Here is a 22,427-nt window from a genome sequence, read left to right as displayed (position 1 = left end):
TTGAAATGCCATAGCATACAAGGCTACGGACCAAATGCTGGAATATGGGATTAGAGTAGACAGGGCTGATGGCCGGCGCGGACACGATGGGCCGAAGGGCCTCTATCCGTTCTGTATGACTCTATGACTCTCTGTGACTCTATGCAACCTGGCCTCATAATTTAACCCTCTAAGCCCCAGTATCATTCTGGTGAATCTGCGCTGCACCCCCTCCAAGGCCAATATATCCTTCCTGAGGTGCGGTGCCCAAAACTGAATGCAGTACACCAGATGGAGTCTGACTAAGGCTCTGTACAACTGAAGAATCACTTCCTCACATTAGCTCCTGGTCCAGCAACGACTCGAGTTTAAAATCCTCATCCTTGTGTTCAAATCCCTCCACGAACTCTCCCCTCCCTATCTCTGTAACCTCCTCCAGCCCTGCAACCCTCTGAGATCTCTGCGCTCCTCCAATTCTGGCCACTTGCGCATCCCCGATTGCCTTCTCTCCACCAATGGCAGCCATGCCTTCAGCTGTCTAGGCCCCTAAGCTCTGGAATTCCCTCCCTAAACCTCTCTGCCTCTCTACCTCTCTCTCCTCCATAAAACCTACCTCTTTGATCAAGCTTTTGATCTCATGTCCTAATATCTTCTCATGTGGCTCGGTGTCAAATTTTGTCTGATAACCATTCCTATAAAGCGCCTTGGGACGTTTTAGCACGTTAAAGGTGCTATATAAATGCAAGTTATTGTTATTATTATGGGCTATATTTTGCTAATGGGGCTGTTCTTGTACCAACGTTTAACACACACGTAGCAAAATTCCTCTCTGTGTTATTTTGACACCAGTATTTATAACCACATTTATACTCTTATTTCTCTTTTAGATGCCGTGGATTCCCAGCATCTTTTGTTTTTAAAGGAATCAGGGTACTTGGAAAGCAAAATAAACAAAGAGATTAAAAGACTTGCTATTGTTCCTTGAAAATACAGTTTCCTGAAAGGGCAGGGCTGTGATTTTCTTGGCAAAAACTTGTCATTCATTTTCACCCATGCTACACAAATATGTATTTAAAAAAAAACATGTTTTGCTTTATCGGAGAGAGAGAGTTTTGGAAATCTTCCCAAAGGGCTTCAGGCTAATATAGCAGTAGGAATCAAAAGACCAGTTTCTCAGTTGGGGTTAGAGCTTCTCAGTACGGTTTTCCCTGAGGTTTTACAGAGTATAAAGCAGATGGAGCTGCCTTGTCGAAGCAGTGCGGTGTCACTTCTATTCACAGTGAGCAAAGTGTAATAAAATGTGACAGGAAGATCGCTAATAATAAGTCTGTTCTTCATAGCAGCCAACAGCTGCGCTCTCTGTGCAAGAACCCTCATGTCATAAACTGTCCTCTGATGGAGCTATCCTCTAGTCTACCCGACATTCCGCAGCTATTTTACCTAGTTTGGTTCCATCTTGAAGGAGTCTTCTATAGGAATATAAGGAACAGGAGTAGGCCATTCAGCCCCTTAGAACCATAGGACTATAGAAAAGATACAGCACAGAAGGGGGCCATTCGGCCCATCGTGTCCGCGCTGGCTCGAAGAACAACCAGGTGCCCATTCTAATCCTACCTTCCAGCACCCGGTCCATAGCCCTGCAGCTTACAGCACTTTAGGTGCAGGTCCAGGTACTTTTTAAAAGAGTTGAGGGTCCCTGCCTCTACGACCAATTCAGGCAGCGAATTCCATACACCCATCACCCTCTGGGTAAAAGAGTTTTTCCTCATGTCCCCTCTAATCCTTCCGCTTTGAGCCTGTTCTGTCATTCAATTAGATCATGGCTGATCTGTATCTTAACTCCATCTACCCGCCTTAGTTCCATATCCCTTTACCTAATAAAAATCTATCATAGAATCTTACATTTCCCCCATTTCCTTCTCCCCGCCATTGGCGGCCGTGCCTTCAGCTGCCTGGGCCATTTGCTCTGGAATTCCCTCTCTAAACTTTTGCCTCTCTACCTCTCTCTCCTCATTTAAAACGCTCCTTAAAACCTGCTTCTTTGACCAAGCTTTTGGTCACTGTTTTACAATCTCCTTATGTGATTCGGTGTCAAACATTGTCTGATAACGCTCCTGTGAAGCGCCTCGGGCATTTTACTATGTTAAAGGCGCTATATAAATGCAAGTCGTTGAAATATTGACTTGTCAGTTCTCTTCGCAGATGCTGTCTGCTCTGCATCATTTTCCGTTCATGATACTGAATGTTTGGTTAAAATGATCAAAATAGCTGCCAGTTAATCTGTGCCACGTGAGAGTTAAACTAACAAATTAATGCACACTACCAGTTAACTCCTTATATCCTCCGAAACCTTTATTAATTGGATCAAAATTGTTTCTAAAGTATCCTTTTTCTAACATCACACAAAATCAAGCATCAAGACTCTTAGTGCAATCCTCTGACTTTCTCCACTCATTATCTAATAAGGAGACAGTTACATATTCACATATTCCCACTTTCTGTTTATCAAGCTACAAGGAGTAAATAACAACAGGAACACTTAGGTAATTAATTCAAATGATATTCATTCTTCTGCGCTGTTTTCTCTTTTAATTGATCTGACAGTTTGTTGAACTGTAACGCAGCATTTCCAATTTACAATGAGCGAGGAAGTTAACATAATTAGTTAATCCAATACCCAGGAAATATCGCTGGCCAAACAAGTTATTCGTTTTAAGCTTGCGAGAATACACAAAGTAATATGTTTGTAACAGATATGGGCAGAATGCTTCTTAAATGCCTTAATCAAGCCCACAAATCTTAAGTACTTTCTAATTGTTTTATTTTTCTTTCTCATTTCCCTGATTTTTACTGATCTTAAGACAAAGGGAGGATGGATTAGATGGGTTTCGATGACTGATTTGCAAGACGGTATTAATTAGCTTATGTTCTGAGTAGGATAGATATATTTTGCCTCATTGCCAACAAATACTTGAGTGCTTTAAGTGGTGAAATCATTTTCTGGTTAACAAATCACAGTAAACAACAATAGATGACAGACTGGCATTGACTTAATAAGAAAAATGACAATGCTTCGAATATTGGCCTCATGCATTCAAATCATCTCCTCCCATTGTCACCTTAAAATTGCATTTCAGCTGAGGGCAAATGCTACATTTTCCCAGTTTATGAGGTGTTACGATTTCCTTTGGGTGTAATTTTCTAAATAGAAAGAACATATTAATTGTTTAGCAATCCACTGCGTGCAATACCAGAAAGTCGGAAATGTCCTCGAGTGAGCTGCTGTCTGAGCAGATACCTCCTTAGACAGGGGATACCAAAGTGGATGGAAGTTAGCTGTCAGGGGAGCAAAGACTGAATCAAAGTCCCATTTACTTAGCACCACTAAAGTCACGTATCATTGGAGTTTGACAAATACAGGTTTTCTTTCTTCGCTCTGATCGCCAGGGAATATCCAGTCAATTGCCACTTCCGCAGTGATCTGCTTTGTACAGTTGAAATGGTTCATTAACTGTTAGTCACGCTCCCAGTTGGTTTGGACCTGCCACTGTTAAGCAATCCTGAGTCTCGATCGGATTCAAAGGATTCAATCTGTCAACGGTAATGGATAAGAAGGGGATGTTGGGAAAAGATTAGAGTCCCATGCAAACTAGTGTTTTTCAATGCTTTGCAACAAGGTTACACACAGAAAGGCAAGTCTGATGTCGAATGTGAAGCCTTAGCCCAGACATTTCTGCATTGTTGACTAAATAGGGTAGAAATTTGTCTGGGGGGGAGGGAGGAGCGCAAAACGGGAGGTATCGCAACGACTGTTTTATGGCTGCCTGATATTCATTTCTATTGAAGTCAATGGAAATAAATATTGGATGAGGTTTATAATGGGCGTCTGATTCTTCATCGCTTGTTTTGAACTACATCAACCCCACCCCTGAGACAAATTTCTACCCCATTGTCTATTTTGTACTCTGAAATATCTCTGGTGAACGACTTTAAAATATTTCGTCAATCCTCCCACCAAGTTCAAAAGAAGTACAATGGATGCCAATGTGTGGTATCTGAGGGAGTGCTGCACTGTCGGGGGTGCTGTCTTTCAGATGAAATGTTAAACTAAGGCCCTGTCTACCTTCTCGTAAAAGATCCCATGGCACTATTTCGAAGAAGAGCATGGGGAGTTCTCCCCAATTTCCTGGGCCAATATTTATCCCTCAACAAACATCAATAAAACAGATTACCTGGTCATTGTCACATTGCTGTTTGTGGGAGCTTGCTGTGTGCAAATTGGCTGCCGCATTTCGTACATTAAAACAGTGACTACTCTTCAAAAAGTACTTCATTGGCTGAAAAGTGCTTTGGGACGTCCTGAGGTCGTGAAAGGGCTATAGAAATGCAAGATCTTTCTTTCTCTGTTGTAATGTGACACATGGGGCTCGATTTTCAAATCGAAGTGCGGGTGCATTGGGGGCGGGAGGGGTTGGAAAAATTGGGAAAATCCCAAGCGGATAAGGAAGCTGGCTCCAACCCGCCGACTTCCGCGTCTCACACAGATGCATCTGTGTCTGCGCACGTGCTTCTGGAATGCAGAAGTCCCGCCGGCAATTAGAGCCGACAGGCTGATATTTAAAGCACTTATTAAGGTTCTTGAACTTGTTGCAGTTGTTCATTTCATGGCGATTGAGGCAGGGAGCGATTTTCATTCAGCCTCAGCGTGTTTCCCGTGCTGAGGGAAACACTCCATGTTGGAGGAGACGTGTTTCAACCAGCAGCCATTTGGACATTTAAATGCCTGTTTGACAGATGGGGATAAAAGGTGAGTTATTGCAGCAGGGCAATCAGTTCTCTCAGACAAATTTTTGGCTGGGAGATCTTTGTGTTTGGACTGAAAATTCTTGGTTTCCACTCAGATTTCTTCTGTTTACGCATATTTACCAACTTTTCGGACCCCCTCAAACTCACACTATCAGGATGGGGGGTGCCATGGCTGCATTCACACTACATCCGAGGACGAGCAACATCACCATCCTCGCCAGGCACGGCGTGCACTTCCACCACTTGGAGCTCCACAACACAGTGCTGCACCACAGGGACCTGCACATTTAATGTGACTTTAATAAAAAACAAATATAAATGAAAAATACAACAGTCTGTCAGACACCCTCGTGAATACCCTTTGTGATCACAAAACCTTCGCCTTTCTCTTCCTACCGCTTCTACGTGGCGCATCCCCTGTGGCTGCAGCAGAGGTAGCGGCAGGTTGCTCATGTTCATGCCCTGACTGCTTAGATGCTTTCGGCCTACACCCTCTGGGTTTTGGAGCCCGTATGGGCCCCTCCAAAGACTGCTCCACCTGCACCTGTGCAGGGGCAGACTCGGCCACCTGGAGAGGAGGCAGCATTGTGGGTACTGGCTGAGAGGGGGGCAACGGGTGAGACGTGGGAGTGCTTTGAGTGGCGTCCCAACTTCCATGTCCCCTTTCGCCATCATCCCTCCCCTGGGCCAGGCCCACATCACTCCTTCCACTCTGCTGGACAACAGTTTGGAGGACATGTGTGATGCCTTGTAAGACCAGTGCTAGTGTATCTGTCTGCCTGTCTAAGGTGGCAGAACGTTGTTCACCCTGCGTCCGAACAGCTGTTGTCAGGGACTGAATGGACTCATTTGTGAGCAGTGCTTGAAGCTCAACGGAGGCTAGCCTTCTCTCCATCGCAGACATTCCCACACTTACCTGCGACACTATCTCAGAGATTCTCTCACGTACCTGTGCCACCATTCCACTCATGCAGGAGTTGGACTCCTCCATCCTCTGCGCTATTGTGGAGAGTGTGCGTGGCACCTGTTCCAGTACCTCGCAACTGTGCTGCTGTCCCTCGATCATTCTCCTTTTAAAGGATGGCCCCTGGGGTTCAGCATCTGCACCCAGCTGAGCAGAGCCTGGAGAGGAGTGTGCCCACCGACACGGACTCTCCACAGCTGCCCCTGCCACCAGTGTCTGCTCGTGCTCACTTGTGTGTGGTGACTCACCAGGTGCCAACCCAACTAACTGACTACTAGGACCCACCGAGGTGTGAGTATCTCCGCTGGTGGATGGCTCGCTAAGATGTGACAGTGTGCCTTCAGAGGCCGGCAGGTCCTCTGAGGAATCGCCCTCTGCCGTCACTGCGGTCATTGAAGGGCCCGAAAGAGAACAGAAGGCAATATTAAGCATCATCACAGATGTGTCATTTTGTGATGAGCATAGTGAGGTGTTCAACATGCCAATCATTGTTAACATCAATTCACATTGTGTGTGATGAATGTTAAAGTTGTGTCACCAGACGTTTGTGGGGTGCCAGTCTCGGTGTCCCCGATGGGCAGGCACTCGAGGCTGCAGCTGATCTCCAGGGCCTCCTCCTCCGTGTCTGTGAGGACAACTATTTGTGGAGGCCCCCCTCCAGTCCTCGCCCTCTCGCTTGTGTTTTGTGCTCTCTTCTCCTAGAAGGGGAGAAAGTGCAGACATGTGAGCGAGTGAGGGTGAAGTGGCCAACCGATGAATGCATTGCTTTAGGTGAGACTGACCGTGAAAGAGGTGCATCAGAGGGTGAGTGTGAGACAGAGACATCACAATGGATGAGGATTCAGGTGAGAGGTAGTGGTGGGGTTACAAATGGAGAGGTGAGGAAGTGCTCAGGAAGTGAAGGTAAGCTGAGGATGAGCCTTAAGTGGGTGTGAGGAGTGATGTGATGGAGTAGTCTTGGCAGTGCAGAATGAGTTGGGGGCGGTGGTGTTGATGCGCACCGCGGAATGCAGGAGAAGCAGTAAGTGTACTCACTTTTGCTGACCTAGTTAGGTCATTAAAACGCTTCCTGCACAGCATCCAGGTGTGGGAGATGTCACTGCTGCTGGTGACCTCGCCTGATACCTCGAGCCAGGCCTTCTTGGTGGCAGAGGCGGGGCACTTCCTCCTGTCGGCCGGGTTAAACAGTTCCCTCCTCCTCCTCACCCCGGCCAGTAGCAGCTGAAGTGAGGCATCGCTGAATCTTGGAGCAGCCTTGCCCCTGTGCTGCTCCATATTCTGTGTTGTTGGTCTTTGCTCCAGCAAAAGCCATTGGAGCAATGGCCCACTAAATAGAAGATGTTCCAGCTGACAGCCTGTCACGTGGGTGCGCAGTCCGCCCACTGCGCAGCTTTCGGACGGCAAACCCGAAAGCCACGTTAAGGGCCACCAATTAACTCGCGATCGCCTGGGGAACGGTAAGACTTTAGTATCCGGGTTTGCCGCGCGCCCATTGATCCCCATCCCCCGCTGCCGTTTGAAAATCGAGCCCATTGAGATCAAGCACTGAACAACTTGCCACACCTCCTCCCCCCAACATTTTTCCACAGGCCAATTTGTCAACACTGCAGAAGAATATTAAAACTGAATCAAGAATGCTTGACTAGACCGCGGAGCAGTATCCCACTCGAAAGCTTTAAAGCAATTTTAGTTAATTATCTAGCTCTGAAAGGGAATAGTTTGGTGCAAAGTGTACAGTGATGTGTGAATTCCCTGATCTGTAACCTATCATTACATGTGGTGATAATGGAAGCAAGAAAAGAAAAGGAAATGGCACCGGATTACAGAGGGCGTCATTAACATTGCAGAGCTCATCCCTCACCGTCTACAATACTGAGGAGAGGAGGTGGTGCGGGGATACTGGATAGGGTGCACTTTGCCAGTGAAATAATTTAGAAAGAAATTTCTGAGAAATACACTCAGAGAGACTAAAGTAAGAATGTTTTCCTCCGAGATCTCTGCGCACCTCCAATTCTGGCCTCGTGCACATCGCTAATTTTCATCGCTCCACCATTGGCGGCCCTGCCTTCAGCTGCCTAGGTTCTGGAATTCCCTCCCTAAACCTCTCCCCCTCTCTACCCCTCTCTCCTCCTTTAAGACGCTCCTTAAAACCTACCTCTTTGGCCAAGCCTTTGGTCACCTGTCCTAATATCTCCTTATGCGGCTCAGTGTCAAATTTTTGTTTGATAATCGCTCCTGTGAAGCGCCTTGGGACGTTTTATTACGTTAAAGGCGCTATATAAATGCAAGTTGTTGTTGTTGCTTTGATTGGCCCTGAAAAATAAATGTTTTCCTTGTGTACTGCAGATAGAACACAACATGATAGAATTCCTCATTAAGATGGAGAGTGAAGTAGTCGAATCCAAAACTAGGGTCCTGAATCTAAATAAAGGAAATCACGAAAGTATGAGGTGTGAGTTGGCTATGATTGGGGAACTTTACTAAAAGGGATGACGGTGGATAGGCAATGGCTAATATTTAAAGAACGTGTGCAGGAATTACAACAATTATTCATTCCTGTCTAGCGCAATAATAAAACAGGAAAGGTAGTTCAACTGTGGCTTACAAAGGAAATTAGGGATAGTATTAGATCCAAAGAAGAGACATATAAAATTGCCAGAAAAAGCAGCAAGCCTGAGGATTGGGAACAGTTTAGAATTCAGCATAGGAGGACAAAGATTGATTAAGAGGGGAAAAATAGAGTATGAGAGTAAACTAGCAGGGAACATAAAAACTGAATGTAAAAGCTTCTATGAATATGTCAAGAGAAAAAGATTAATGAAGACAAATGTAGGTCCCTTACGTCAGAAATGGGGGAAATTATAATGGGGAACAAAGAAATGATAGAACAATTAAACACATATTTTGCTTCTGTCTTCACAAAGGAGGACACAAATAACCTCCCAGAAATGTTAGGGAACCAAGGGTCTAGTGAGAGGGAGGAACTGAAGGAAACCAGTATTAGTAAAACAAAAAATAGTGCTAGGGAAATTAATGGGGCTAAAGGCTGACAAATCCCCAGGGCCTGATCTGCATCCCAGAGTACTAAAGGAAGTGGCCCTGGAAATAGTGGACGTATTGATCATCATCCAAAATTCTATAGACTTGAACAGTTCCTACAGATTGGAGGGTGGCAAATGTAACCCCACTATTTAAAAAAGGAAGGAGAGAAAAAACAGGGAATTACAGACCAGTTAGCCTAACATCTGTAGTGGGGAAAATGCTAGAGTCTATTATAAAAGATGTGATAACAGAATACTTGGAAGGCATTAACGGGATTGGACAAAGTCAGCATGGGTTTATGAAAGGGAAATCATGCTTAACAAATCTACTGGAGTTTTTTGACTGTGTAACTAGTAGAATAGATAGGGGAGAACCAGTGGACGTGCTGTGCTTGGATTTTCAGAAGGCTTTTGATAAAGTCCCACACAAGAGGTTAGTGTGCAAAATTAAAGCACATGGGATTGGGGGGGAATATACTGGCATGGATTGAGAATTGGTTGACAGACAGGAAACAGAGAGTAGGAATAAACGGGTCTTTTTCCGGGTGGCAGGCAGTGACTAGTGGGGTACCACAGGGATCAGTGCTTGGGCCCCAGCTATTCACAATATATATCAATGATTTGGATGAGGGAACTAAATGTAACATTTCCAAGTTTGCAGATGACACAAAGCTGGGGTGGAATGTGAGCTGTGAGTAGGATGCAAAGAGGCTCCAATGTGATTTAGACAAGTTGGGTGAGTGGGCAAGAACATGGCAGATGCAGTATAACGTGGATAAATGTGAGGTTATCCACTTTGGTTGTAAAAACAGAAAGGCAGATTATTATCTGAATGGTGATAGATTGGGAAAAGGGGAGGTGCAATGTGACCTGGGTGTCCTTGTACACCAGTCGCTGAAAACGAGCATTCAGGTGCAGCAAGCAGTCAGGAAGGCGAATGGTATGTTGGCCTTCATTGCAAGAGGATTTGAGTACAGGAGCAGGGATGTCTTACTGCAGTGACTCACCTCCTGATTCCCCAAAGCCTTTCCACCATCTACAAGGCACAAGTCAGGAGTGTGATGGAAAACTCTCCACTTGCCTGGATGAATGCAGCTCCAACAACACTCAAGAAGCTCGACACCATCCAAGACAAAGCAGCCCGCTTGATTGGCACCCCATCCACCACCCTAAACATTCATTCCCTTCACCACCGGCGCACTGTGGCTGCAGTGTGTACCATCCACAGGATGCACTGCAGCAACTCGCCAAGACTTCTTCGACAGCACCTCCCAAACCCACGACCTCTACCACCTAGAAGGACAAGAGCAGCAGGCACATGGGAACAACACCACCTGCACGTTCCCCTCCAAGTCTCACACCATCCTGACTTGGAAATATATCGCCATTCCTTCATCGTCGCTGGGTCAAAATCCTGGAACTCCCTTCCTAACAGCACTGTGGGAGAATCTTCACCACACGGACTGCAGCGGTTCAAGAGGGCGGCTCACCACCATCTTCTCAAGGGCAATTAGGGATGGGCAATAAATGCTGGCCTCGCCATCGGCGCCCACATCCCATAAACGAATTTTAAAAAGTTATACGGGGCCTTGGTGAGACCACATCTGGAGTATTGTGTGCAGTTTTGGTCTTCTCATCTGAGGAAGGATCTACTTGCCATGGAGGGAGTGCAACGAAGGTTTACCAGACTGATTCCTGGGATGGCAGGACTGACGTATGAGGAGAGATTGGGTTGACTAGGCCTATATTCACTAGAGTTTAGAAGAATGAGAGGTGATCTCATCGAAACATATAAAATTCTAACAGGACTAGACAGACTAGATGCAGGGAGGATGTTCCTGATGACTGGGGAGTCCAGAACCAGGGGTCACAGTCTCAAGATACGGGGTATGCCATTTAGAACTGAGATGAGGAGAAATTTCTTCACTCAGAGGGTGGTGAACCTGTGGAATTCTCTACCACAGAAGGCTGTGGAGGCCAAGTCATTAGATGTATTCAAGAAGGAGATAGATATATTTCTTAATGCTAAAGGGATCAAGGGATATGGGGAAAAAGCGGGAACAAGGTACTGAGTTAAACGATCAGCCATGATCATTTTGAATGGCGGAGCAGGCCCGAAGGGCCGAATGGCCTACTCTTACTCCTATTTTCTATCTTTCTATGTTTCTAGAGAAGTAGATGTGTTCCTGTCACATACCACAGTTACGTAAATAAATAACTCAGAATATCTGAGCTAAAGATTGCTGCAGTGTAGGTAGGCTTAATCATTTTCTTGTAACTGTTGTATTTTTTTTAATGTTACAACCCTTATTTGCAGTCAGCTTTCTCAACTTAGTGAGAATCCAAGATAGTGGCTAAAGAAAGTTTTTTGGAACAATATAATTGTTTTCCCTTCTGCATGACTTTACATATCAAGTGCTTGACCTGAGGTGCGACTGACACAAACAAACCAGATGCAATATTTTAAATATGTATATTTATTATCACACTTCCACACTGTTGAACAGGAATTGGACAGCTGAGAGAGATCCATTCACTGAAACGGAATGCATAAAACATCTGAGATATCCTGACTAATTCCAGTTTGCAAGCCTCGTTCACAGCACAATGAAACATTGCCCCATTTAAGACATGTAGTTGGTTCGCCCGATGTAAATTAATATCAAAGCAATGGGCTCATTATAGCTACTCAAGTGCAGAATGTACAGTGAGGAGCCTATTACATTTAATAGGGTGTTGGGAGTAAAAGTCAAATTGTGGGCATATTATGTGAAATAATGATAGAATATGCCGAAGGATAACTGTAACAAGGATAGATGTCTCATCAAAACTGGCTGATAGCTGTTGGAAGCACATGGTCAGTGCTGCACTTAAACTTCTACAATGGACAGAGCATCAGATAGTGTTCAAAATATGAAAGGTTTTGATAGGGTAAATAAGGAGAAACTGTTTCCACTGGTAGGAGGATCGGTAACCAGAGGACACAGATTGAAGATAATTGACAAAAGAACCAGAGGGGAGATGAGGAGAGATTTTTTTACGCAGCGAGTTGCTACGATCTGGAATGCGCTGCCTGAAAGGGCGGTGGAAGCAGATTCAACAGTAACTTTCAAAAGGGAATTGGATAAGTACTTTAAAAGGAAAAATTTGCAGGGCTTTGGGGAAAGAGCAGGAGATAAATGGGACTAATTGGATAGCTCTTTCAAAGAGCCGGCACAGGCACGATGGGTTGAATGGCCTCCTTCTGTGCTGTATGTTTATATGTTGCATCCTTGGCACAAGCAATGGGAGGTCTGGTTTAAGCATTAGTAACTCTTGTGGTATTGCTACCGACTGTTTGCCTGATCACCTTCCTTCAGGGTTGAAGATAGTGGACTCTGGCATGGAGTATTCCACTCTCAACGGGCTCGCTGTGCTTCTTTGCTTTGGAGTGCACATGAGCAAGAGCGTTCTGTTCAACAGGGCCACATTATTCTATCACTGTGCAGACATAGCTTAATTTAATGACACCTCCCAGGCCCTGTGGCCTCCGCCACCAAGAAGGTCAAGAGCAGCAAGAGCACCACCATCTCCAAATCACACACCATCCTGATTTGGACATGCATCACCATTCCTTCATCATTCCTTGGGTCAAAATCCTGGAATTGCCCCACTCAAAGCCAACTTGGGAGCACCATCAGCACAAGGAATGCAAATGGGAGAAGAAGCGGGCCCAGAACCACCTTCTCAGGGCATTTAGGGATGGGCAACAAATGTGGCCTTGCCAATGATGCCCATTTCCTGAAAGCAAATCGAAAAAAGTACGACAGGGTTTTAGAACGCTGAAGGTGGTGACCCTGGCAAGTAAGGGCAATCTTTCTCGAGGATTCCCACTAGGTTCATCACTCAGATGTGCTTGGCAAGTCTCTGCGGTGAACAATTGGTATTTACATCGTTTGACAAAAGGGATTACACAGATATTAACTGGTGTGAATATCCAATATCAAGGCATTTACAAACATCTAAATGTTGTGCTAAAAATAATGTGCCTGTAAATGTCCTGTAAATGGCAACACAGCAGAGAATGTAAACCACTTTAACCTTGTTTATGCCAATTATTTTAGAGATTACCCTCTTTCCAAACATAATCCAGTCTCAGTGTTTCGATTCATCACTTTTGTCCATTTCTTGAAAAATAGAAAGTGTGTGAGATCTAAATATATTCTGGCAATGTTCAATAGGTAACCGCACAAAACGAGCGTGATCTTTGACCCTATGTGTATCAGAGTGAGGTCTGTCCAATATAGAGACGGTTCTGTGATTTAGTGCTCAAAGCAGGGACCAGCACTTGTATATAGTGACGCCACAAGTCCCCGCCAGAAGAGAGCGATAGATTTTTGGACTGTAGGGGAAATCAAGGGATATGGGGATTGGGCTTGAAAGTGGAGTTGAGGTTGAAGATCAGCCATGATCTTATCGAATGGCGGAGCAGGCACGAGGGGCCGAATGGCCTACTCCTATTCCTATGTTCCTATGAGCCATGATCTTATTGAATGGCGGAGCAGGCTCGAGGGGCCGTATGGCCTACTCCTGCTTCTATTTCTTCTATTGTTATGCAGATGATTGGGTAAATTTCCCCCCATCGATCACAACTGGAAGCTGCAATGCTGCAAGTGACTGGGATTGATTTCACACATATAATTTGTATTATGTAACTATCCCCCACTCACTGCATTTTGCTGGAGAAATAATCCTGCTTTTATCGGGAGGCGTAATCACCCTGTTTCAGTCAGGTGTTCTGTTTGCTGTAGTTCGTAGAGACTCTTTTTACACAGACTCTGCAGATCGTTTGCTGTAGTGTGCTGCTTAAATAGACTCTGTTTGCTGAGTAAATAGGCTTTGTTGGCTGTAAAATTGACTGTTTGCGGTAAGTCCTGCTGTAAGCACTGCCCCGCCTCCGACTCCTTGGCTGACACAGTGGTGTCAATAGGCACTCTGCTTGTAGGGCGTGTATCTTGGGAAATCTCAGGCACACAATCCATGCTATCCTACAAGATGCTCCTTGTGAGTGCTGCTCCCTACTGGGAATGCTGGATTATGGAGTTATGCTTTATATGATTAGTCAAAATCACTACATGGCTATTTCAAACTTAAAAACCCCCAAAGTGCTACTATGACCTAAACATATGAGTTCATTGTGTTGCTGTACAAGAATAACGAGGCACATTTATGATGTGGAGATGCCGGTGATGGACTGGGGTGGACAAATGTAAGGAGTCGTACAACACCAGGTTATAGTCCAACAGTTTTATTTGAAATCACAAGCTTTCGGAGCTTTGCTCCTTCGTCACCTGACGACTCCTTACATTTGAGGCACATTTATACATAGAGATGAGTTAATAACCTTTATTTATCAATTATAATACAATAAGTTACCACGAGGACCACTTTACAACTTGTCATTACCCCATGAAGAAGAATGAGACTCCCTGGAGGTGGGAGCTCGAGAGGGAGTCTCACTCTGCTTCAATTTGGAGTCAGTTCAGGCTTTGGCACTAAGGTTGCCAACCCTTCAGGACTGTCCCGGAGTTTCCAGGAATGAAAGATTAATCTCCTGGACGCTGTTATGAGCAATCTGTGAGAAAAATCACTGAGGTATTTTTTTTAAAATTTTCTTTGAACACGTTCGTTTGTAAGGTTATTAAAATATTGGAGAGGGTTAAAACGGCTGTTTGTCTAGACGGGGTGGTTGGAGGAACATAAGAACATTAGGGATAGGAGTAGGCCATTCAGCCCCCTCGGGCCTGTTCCGCCATTCAATTAGATCATGGCTGATCAGCACCTCATCTCCAATTTCCCGCCTTTGTTCCATATCTCGATACCCTTACCCAACAAAAATCTATCGATCTTAGTCTTGAAAGCTCCAATTGGCCCCCAGCATCCGCAGCCTTTTGGGGGAGAGAGTTCCAAATTTTGAATACCCTTTGTGTGAGAAAAGGTGGGAGGTCATGTGATGAAACCTCCAGGAATACGTCCAACCAGAGTCGATGACCCTTCTTGGCGCCCAATTTGTACTCCACCAGTTTAGCATCAGTGCAAAGCCAAACCCACTTTGCACTGACATTAAACTTATTGCGGGAATACACCTTTATGCTTCATTTTTCTTCTTTCTCGTTTTTCTGTTGGTTTCTTGTATTCTGATTTGCTCTGTATCAGTTTATTTCTGACTTACTTTCTTTCTCTATCACTTTATTTTTATTTTTCTTCTTCCCTTTGTTGCAGTATCGGTTTTTCTTTCCTTGTTTCTGCTTCCTTGCCTTTAATTTCTCAATATTTCTCATCTCATTTCTTCTAGATGTCTCCCTCTTGTTTTTCTTTCCATTTATTGCTGTTTTAAAGTCCATCTTGGTACTTCCTGTGCTGAATAAAGCTTTAGAGTTGCAATATTTCACACTCTTATCTACACACAGTCATTTTGACACCTCCACACCACATCTCCTCACAAAAGGAAATACTTGTCCCTCTCAGTTTTCAGTAGATTGTGAATTTGTAGGCAAAGTACAGGGGTACTTTCTATGAGAGGAAATATGCCCACAACACGGGACTAATCGAAGATATCATAACTACCTAAGATTTGATAGAACAAACTGCACCCCTTCAGTACAGAACTAGAGTTTTAGAGTGTATTCTCTCCGTAACATTGTCCGTCTCTGCCCCTGCCTCAGCTCATCTGCTGCTGAAACCCTAAACCATGCTTTTGTTATTTCCAGACTCGACTATTCCAATGCACTCCTGGCTGGCCTCCCACCTTGCACCCTCTGTAAACTTCAGCTCATCCAAAACTCTGCTGCCCGTATCCTAACTCGCACCAAGTCTCATTCACCCATCACCCCTGTGCTCGTTGACCTACATTGGCTCCCGGTCCGGCAACGCCTCGATTTTAAAATTCTCTTCCTTGTTCTCAAATCCCTCCATGGCCTCGCCCCTCCCTTTCTCTGTAACCTCCTCCAGCCCTACAAACCTCTGAGATCTCTGCACTCCTCCAATTCTGGCCTCTTGCATAGCCCCGATTTTCGTCGCTCCACCATTGGCGGCCGTGCCTTCAACTGCCTAGGCTCTAAACTCTGGAATTCCCTCCCTAAACCTCTCCACCTCTCTCTCCTCCTTTAAGCTTCTTAAAAACTACCTTTTTGACCAAGGTTTTGGACACCTGTCCTAATATCTCCTTATGTGGCTCGGTGTCAAATTTTGTCTGATATTTGGTCCAGGGACATTTTACTACGTTAAAGGCGCTATATAAATGCAAGTTGTTGTTGAATGCCCATAGGCAGAAAGTTGTTGTCAATGGCTGTGGATCTGCTTGGAAACTGATACTCCGCAAGGATCGGTGTTAGGACCTTTGCTCTTTACTATTTTCATTAATAATCTGGATATAGGTGTTGGGGGAATGATCTGCAAGTTTGCAGATGACACCAAGATATGTGCAAGTATTAGGACTGTAGAGGATGCTCAACTGCTGCAAGCAGATCTCAATGTGTTGGGGGAATGGCCCGTGTTTGGCAAATGATGTTTAATTTAGAAAAATGTAGTGTTATGCACGTGGACAGGTCTAATGCTGAATATACATACACCTTGCAGGGGACGGAATTGATGCCAGTGGTGAAAGAAAGAGAGGGTGTTACTGTGCATTACTGTCTAAAGGTTCATGACCAATGCTGTGAGACTTTGGCTGAAGCAAACAGGGTTCTGGATTGTATTCACAGGACAACTCGCTACAAAACAAAGCATACCAGTTTGTCTTTGTACAAGACCTTGGTTAGAATTACGTAAAATTACATAGAATTTACAGCACAGAAACAGGCCATTCGGCCCAACTGGTTTATGCCGGTGTTAATATTCCACACGAGCCTCCTCCCACCCTACTTCATCTAACCCTATCAGCATATCCTTCTATTCCTTTCTCCCTCATGTACTTATTGAGCTTCCCCTTAAATGCATCTATGCTTTTCGCCTCAACTACTCCTCGTGGTAGCAAGTTCCACATTCTCACCACTCTCTGGGTAAAGAAGTTTCTCCTGAATTCTTTATTGGATTGATTGGTGACTATCTTATATTTATGACCCCTAGTTTTGAACTCCCCCACAAGTGGAAACATCTCCTCTACTTCTACCCTTCATAATTTCAAAGACCTCTATCAGGTCACCCCTCAACCTTCTCTTTTCTAGAGAAAAGAACCCCAGCCTGTTCAGTCTTGCCTGATAGTTACAATCTCTCAATTCTGGTATCATTCTCTTGTCCCTCTACCTGGGGCTATTAGATCACCTGGGGGCAGGATGCTGGAAAAATCCCCCGCAGAGGACTGCACACCTGTAACGGAGCCCGTCTGATTTTCCGAAAATCGGGCTGACTCCAATACTGGCGTATTTGCCACCCAATTTTCCTATATTTGCTGCACCCGGGTGCAGGACCAGGGAAAATCTGCCAGGCGAGTTACTAATCCACTACACCAATTATGTCTGTGATAATGCATAAATAAGAGTAGCGGCCGAAAACGACCTAGAATTGAACAAGTCCCTCTCTCGCTACGGAGGACCTGTTCTTGGAAGCTGTGTGGTTTCCCAGCTGTCAATTCACAGTCCACGTCAAAGTAATCACCACCTATAAATTAGTTCCGCACAGCTCAAGGCAAAGCTTTGACAGAAACATCAAGCTAAGTAACTGCAATCCTCTAGAATGATGTCTCGCAGCTCACAGATAGCACTGCAGTGTCAACATAAATAAGGCAAAACTGTAAATAATTTAGTCTGCTCTTCATTCTCATGCGTTTATGAGCCTGATGCTTAGCAATTTAGTAGCCTAGGCGAAAAACAAAATCATTTGCATGCTCTACGTTGAAATCTGTATTCTGAAAGTGTCACATATCTGCATTTCAATAGGATCAGAAATGAAGCTTAGGATGTAATATTTAGTACAGTGTCATCAAAATACGTCACTAGCTTGCTAAATAAATGACTCGCCAGGTAATTATCCTTAACTGGAGTGACTCAGAAATACATAACTAGCATCTGTCTTATTTCCAAGGCAACTATTAATTTCTAAACCAGGTGACATCAACTTGTTACAGCGTATAAATAAAAGATTTTTATGCCTAGGTCGCTCCAACGATATAGACTTGCCTGCTTGAAGCAAGAAAAATTGTGACACCGATGCTTTAGAAGTCTTTTTATTAATTACAGCGATGATTCTCACACCAACTACAAATGATGTTTGTATAGAGCCTACAACATGACAAAAGGTCCTGAGGTGATTCACAGCTCGTGGTTGAACCCAAGCAGCAGTAAGTAGGGAATTAGTGGAGGTAACAGAAAGTATCGCCTGGAAATAGTTTTGAAGAAAGTGAGAAGGATGAAGCAAAAATGGAAGGGTTTGGGGAGAGAGTGGGGGCAAGATGGCTGTAAGCTCTGCCATCGAAGATGGAGTAAATGGAGGACACGGTACATCAAAAAATGGAGGGTGCAATGTTGGACTGGAAAAGGTTGGAAAAGCACGGAGCAGCAAGACTCAGAGGGAGTTGTAGATGAAGATGAGTGCTTTGAAGTTAAACCACTGAGCATTGGGGAGCCAATGAAGGTCAGTGAAGGTAGGGGTAATGTCTGAGTGGCCTTTGTGCTCAGGCCAATTGGAGGATTTGCCTGTGGAAGTTTCTTTAGATTAGCTGATTCCTCGGGAAGAGATGATGTTAACTTGAGGTCAGAAAAAAACCCAGCAAGAGATGACTGACTCCCTTTTTCTTTTTGTATGCTGTTTTGAAAAGAAGATTCGATTGTGCTTTTTTGGTGTTTTACATAGACTAAAATCCTTATATATGCACACATTTCCTGTCACTTTTTCCATTAGAAATTCCTATGTCCACAGTTATAATGAAAACTGCCTCTGGAAACTTGTCTCACTGTAATTACAGCAATGGAGGCAGAAAAAAACACACACAAAGCGGATAGCAGGCAGCAGAAAGTCTGGTCTCACAGTGAAGAAAAGGTACCTGGGCCAGCATATACCTGCAAACCATACCCAGCGTTCGTCACTGTCACCAGAAGAGAAGGGGCAAGGCGAATAAAACCGGAGGTTGGGAGAAGCTCAGAGTTACGACTCTGCGGACTGAAGGCAGACCCTGCAGTCTCAGACCGCTCAGCCGCCTGTCCTTCTCTCCAGCCTCGACGGAAAATTAGTCTGTGCAAGACAAATGACTGCATCACTCTACCCACGGGGAACGTCACATATGTGTTCCTTTTGGTGTCAAGAGCCTTGGTCAACTCCCTAATATAGCGGCGCACAGTAAACTGGGAGACATCATCAATGCCACCTGCTGTAGCCTGGAATGACCCCGTAGCATAAAGGTTAAGGGTTACGGTGACCTTGACAGCCACAGGCGGAGCTGTCCATACCCTGGTTTGGAGCTCCAGTTGAGGCTGCAGCAGATGACCTAGCTCCACGACAGCCTCCTTGGTGAAGCGAAGACGCCTCACACGTAGCTCCTCAGTGAAGTTGAGGTATGGGAAGTACTCCCTGAAGACCCGCAGTGGGTCACCCGCTTTTTTACACAGCGAGTGGTTAGGATCTGGAATGCACTGCTCGAAGGGGTTTTGGAGGCAGATTCAATCATGGCCTTCAAAAAAGAACTGGATAGGTGCTTTTTATTTTATTCTTTCATGGGATGTGATCATCGCTGGTGAGGCCAGCATTTATTGCCCATTCCTAATTGCCTTTGAGAAGGTGGTGGTGAGCTGCCTTCTTGGACCACTGCAGTCCGTGTGGTGAAGGTTCTCCCACAGTGCTGTTAGGAAGGGAGTTCCAGGATTTTGACCCAGTGACGATGAAGGAACGGCGATATATTTTCAAGTCGGGATGGTGTGTGACTTGGAGGGGAACGTGCAGGTGGTGTTGTTCCCATGTGCCTGCTGCTCTTGTCCTTCTAGGTGGTACAGGTTGCGGGTTTGGGAGGTGCTGTCGAAGAAGCTTAGGCGAGTTGCTGCAGTGCATCCTGTAGAATGTACACGCTGCAGCCACAGTGCGCCGGTGGTGAAGGGAGTGAATGTTTAGGGTGGTGGATGGGGTGCCAATCAAGTGGGCTGCTTTGTCCTGGATGGTGTCGAGCTTCTTGAGTGTTGTTGGAGCTGCACTCATCCAGGCAAGTGCAGAGTATTCCATCACACTCCTGACTTGTGCCTTGTAGATGGTGGAAAGGCTTTGGGGAATCAGAAGGTGAGTCACTCGCTGTAGAATACCCAGCGTCTGACCTGCTCTTGTAGTATTTATATGACTTGAAAGGAAAAAATTTGCAGGGCTACGGGGAAAGGGCGGGGGAGTGGATTGCTCTTGCATAGAGCCGGCGCAGACTCGATGGGCTGAATGGCTTCCTTCCATGCTATAACCTTTCTATGATTCTATACGGCCTCCTGCGCAGTGCCCTCCTCCTCCTCTCTCTTCTACTCTCTCCTGTCTTCTTCGTTGTATCTCCCCGCACCCCCCCACCCCACCCCACCCTCCTCCCGCCCCAAAGGCAGACCAACCACACCACCCCTGACTGGAATAAATCTGTTTCCAAATCAGACAAAACCAGTCCGGCACCACCACAAAATTGCTCCCAGAACTCACTTGTGGAACAGAAAAATAGCCCAAAAAAGGTGCAGCCTAAGAGGATAAACCAGCAACTAACCTGTATGGAGTGGATGAGCCCTTTAAATAGTCCTCCTGCAGAGTCCCTGCTGACTGTTGGCGCCATGGTTTGCTGAGTGGGTTTATCACGAGGCGAGTCAGGGGCCGGGGCAGACCGATGTCACAAAAGGTTCCTACATCAAACGTAGGACCCTTAATTAAATATTACAATGAGGCTTTTTACTACATCTGGCGCACGTCCTACTTGTCTATGGAGCAGTCCGATCCAATATGCGCATGGAGCACCATCCACCATATTGGACCTGTGGGAGCCTGTTATACGCCTGTAAAACGGGCGGAGCCCGATCGAATTTCTAGGCCCACACATCACGACAATGCAGCACTCCCTCAGTACTGCACTTAAAGTGTCGTGCTAAAATATGTGCTGAAATCCTGGAGTAGTCAGAGGCAAGAGTATCACCAACTGAGCCAAGCTGACATGTAATATAGTGCTTAGGAGAAAAATCTGCACCCTGCGTTTACAGATGGACGGATAGAAGAATGGTATCTTCTTTAAAGGAGAGTTGCCTCACCTTATTTAACCTCAAGCCTGAGATCCTACAACTTATTTTTTTTGAGCTGAACATTATATAACTACACCTGGTCGACAGAGTGAAATTCATACTGACTAAATCACAATCCAAACTGCAGTGGCCTTGGCAAATTAAGGATGAGAATTTGAACATATTTGAACTTTGGACGGGGAGGGTTCAAAATTCAAATATCCTGAACTAAAGTTCAAATTTTGTGTTTGAGTAACTGAGCAAGATTCAGCTCCCTCAGCTTACCTGGATCTCTGACACGTATAATGTGATTACTATGGACACTGGGACATATTGCTTGTAGATTGCCAAGCACTGGATGCATACCATGAACCAACCAAGCCACATAAAGAATGTCTAATGATGTGCCTGCAGCCGCAACCACCTCTTATACCAAGGGGAAGCTTTGATGCTATCCTGAAACCCACCATTTGCTTAAAGGGACAGACACATCGAAGTAGATCTTGACTTTGTGCGATAGTGTAAAATGGGTGACAGCGAGTCGGCAGCCCGTTTTATATCTCTTCCCGTTTTTATTTCCAAATCAGAATCCAAGCTGAATTGAATCAGGTCAAAATTTGGATTTTCCTTAACAAACGAGTAGAATTAGCTCAATTTGGATCAATTTCAATTCCCAATTCCAGTTATGTTGCAATTTTAACTCCTGGTTCAGAAAAATCCTGTTCAGTGAATTGGGTCCACCCATCTAGACTAAATAAGCAGCAATATTGAGATTTGTTAACTACTTGTTCTTATGTTAAGATTGCAAGTATATAGGTTTTGTTGCACAGGTATTGTGGCAAGCTTCTTCTCCAAGTTTCATCCCCTCTTCCGCCCCCTCTTCTGGTGACAGTGACACACACAGATGTGCGATTGTGCAAGTGATTGCAGCCATATTGCACCTTGCCCGAATAGCTTTACTCGTTCACATGTGAGACCAATAGCCTAGAGTTCCAGTGCCATCCACCCGGTTTTGTGATGGGAATTGGGAAGGCAGCCACAGGAAGTGGGACATGGATCCATAACGCCAAACCTCCGCCCACTTGAGCACACGCCTATTTTGTTGTTGTAATTTCTGGCAGCCAAAAATGAAGTGGTAATTGATGTGGCAACATCATATATCCCATTTACTGTCATTTCAGTCTCATTCATATGCAGGCAAGCATAAAGCAGGCTACAAGAGTTGCTAGGCACCACAGAGAAGGCGGAAGAGAATTTAGAAAGAAAGAAAGACTTGCATTTATATGGTGCCTTTCACGACCTCAGGATGTCCCTAAGTGCTTTACGGCCAATGAAGTACTTATTAAAGTGTTGTCACTGTTGTAATGTGGGAAATGCAGCAGCCAATTTTCGCACAGCAAGATCCCACAAACAACAATGGGATAATGACCAGATAATCTGTTT

At 45.0% G+C, this 22,427-nt stretch overlaps 1 long non-coding RNA gene across 2 annotated transcripts in view; it reads left to right on the top strand.

Annotated features, from left to right (window-relative positions):
- The window catches only part of LOC137334940 (uncharacterized), a 146,660-nt gene that overhangs the window by 62,133 nt on the left and 62,100 nt on the right, over positions 1-22,427 (top strand). The window lies entirely within an intron of this gene.

Source organism: Heptranchias perlo, chromosome 18 (assembly GCF_035084215.1).
Source record: "Heptranchias perlo isolate sHepPer1 chromosome 18, sHepPer1.hap1, whole genome shotgun sequence".
NCBI classification, from domain to species: domain Eukaryota; kingdom Metazoa; phylum Chordata; class Chondrichthyes; order Hexanchiformes; family Hexanchidae; genus Heptranchias; species Heptranchias perlo.
Note: the sequence above shows the minus strand (reverse complement) of the source record. Positions and strands in the feature narration are given on the sequence as shown.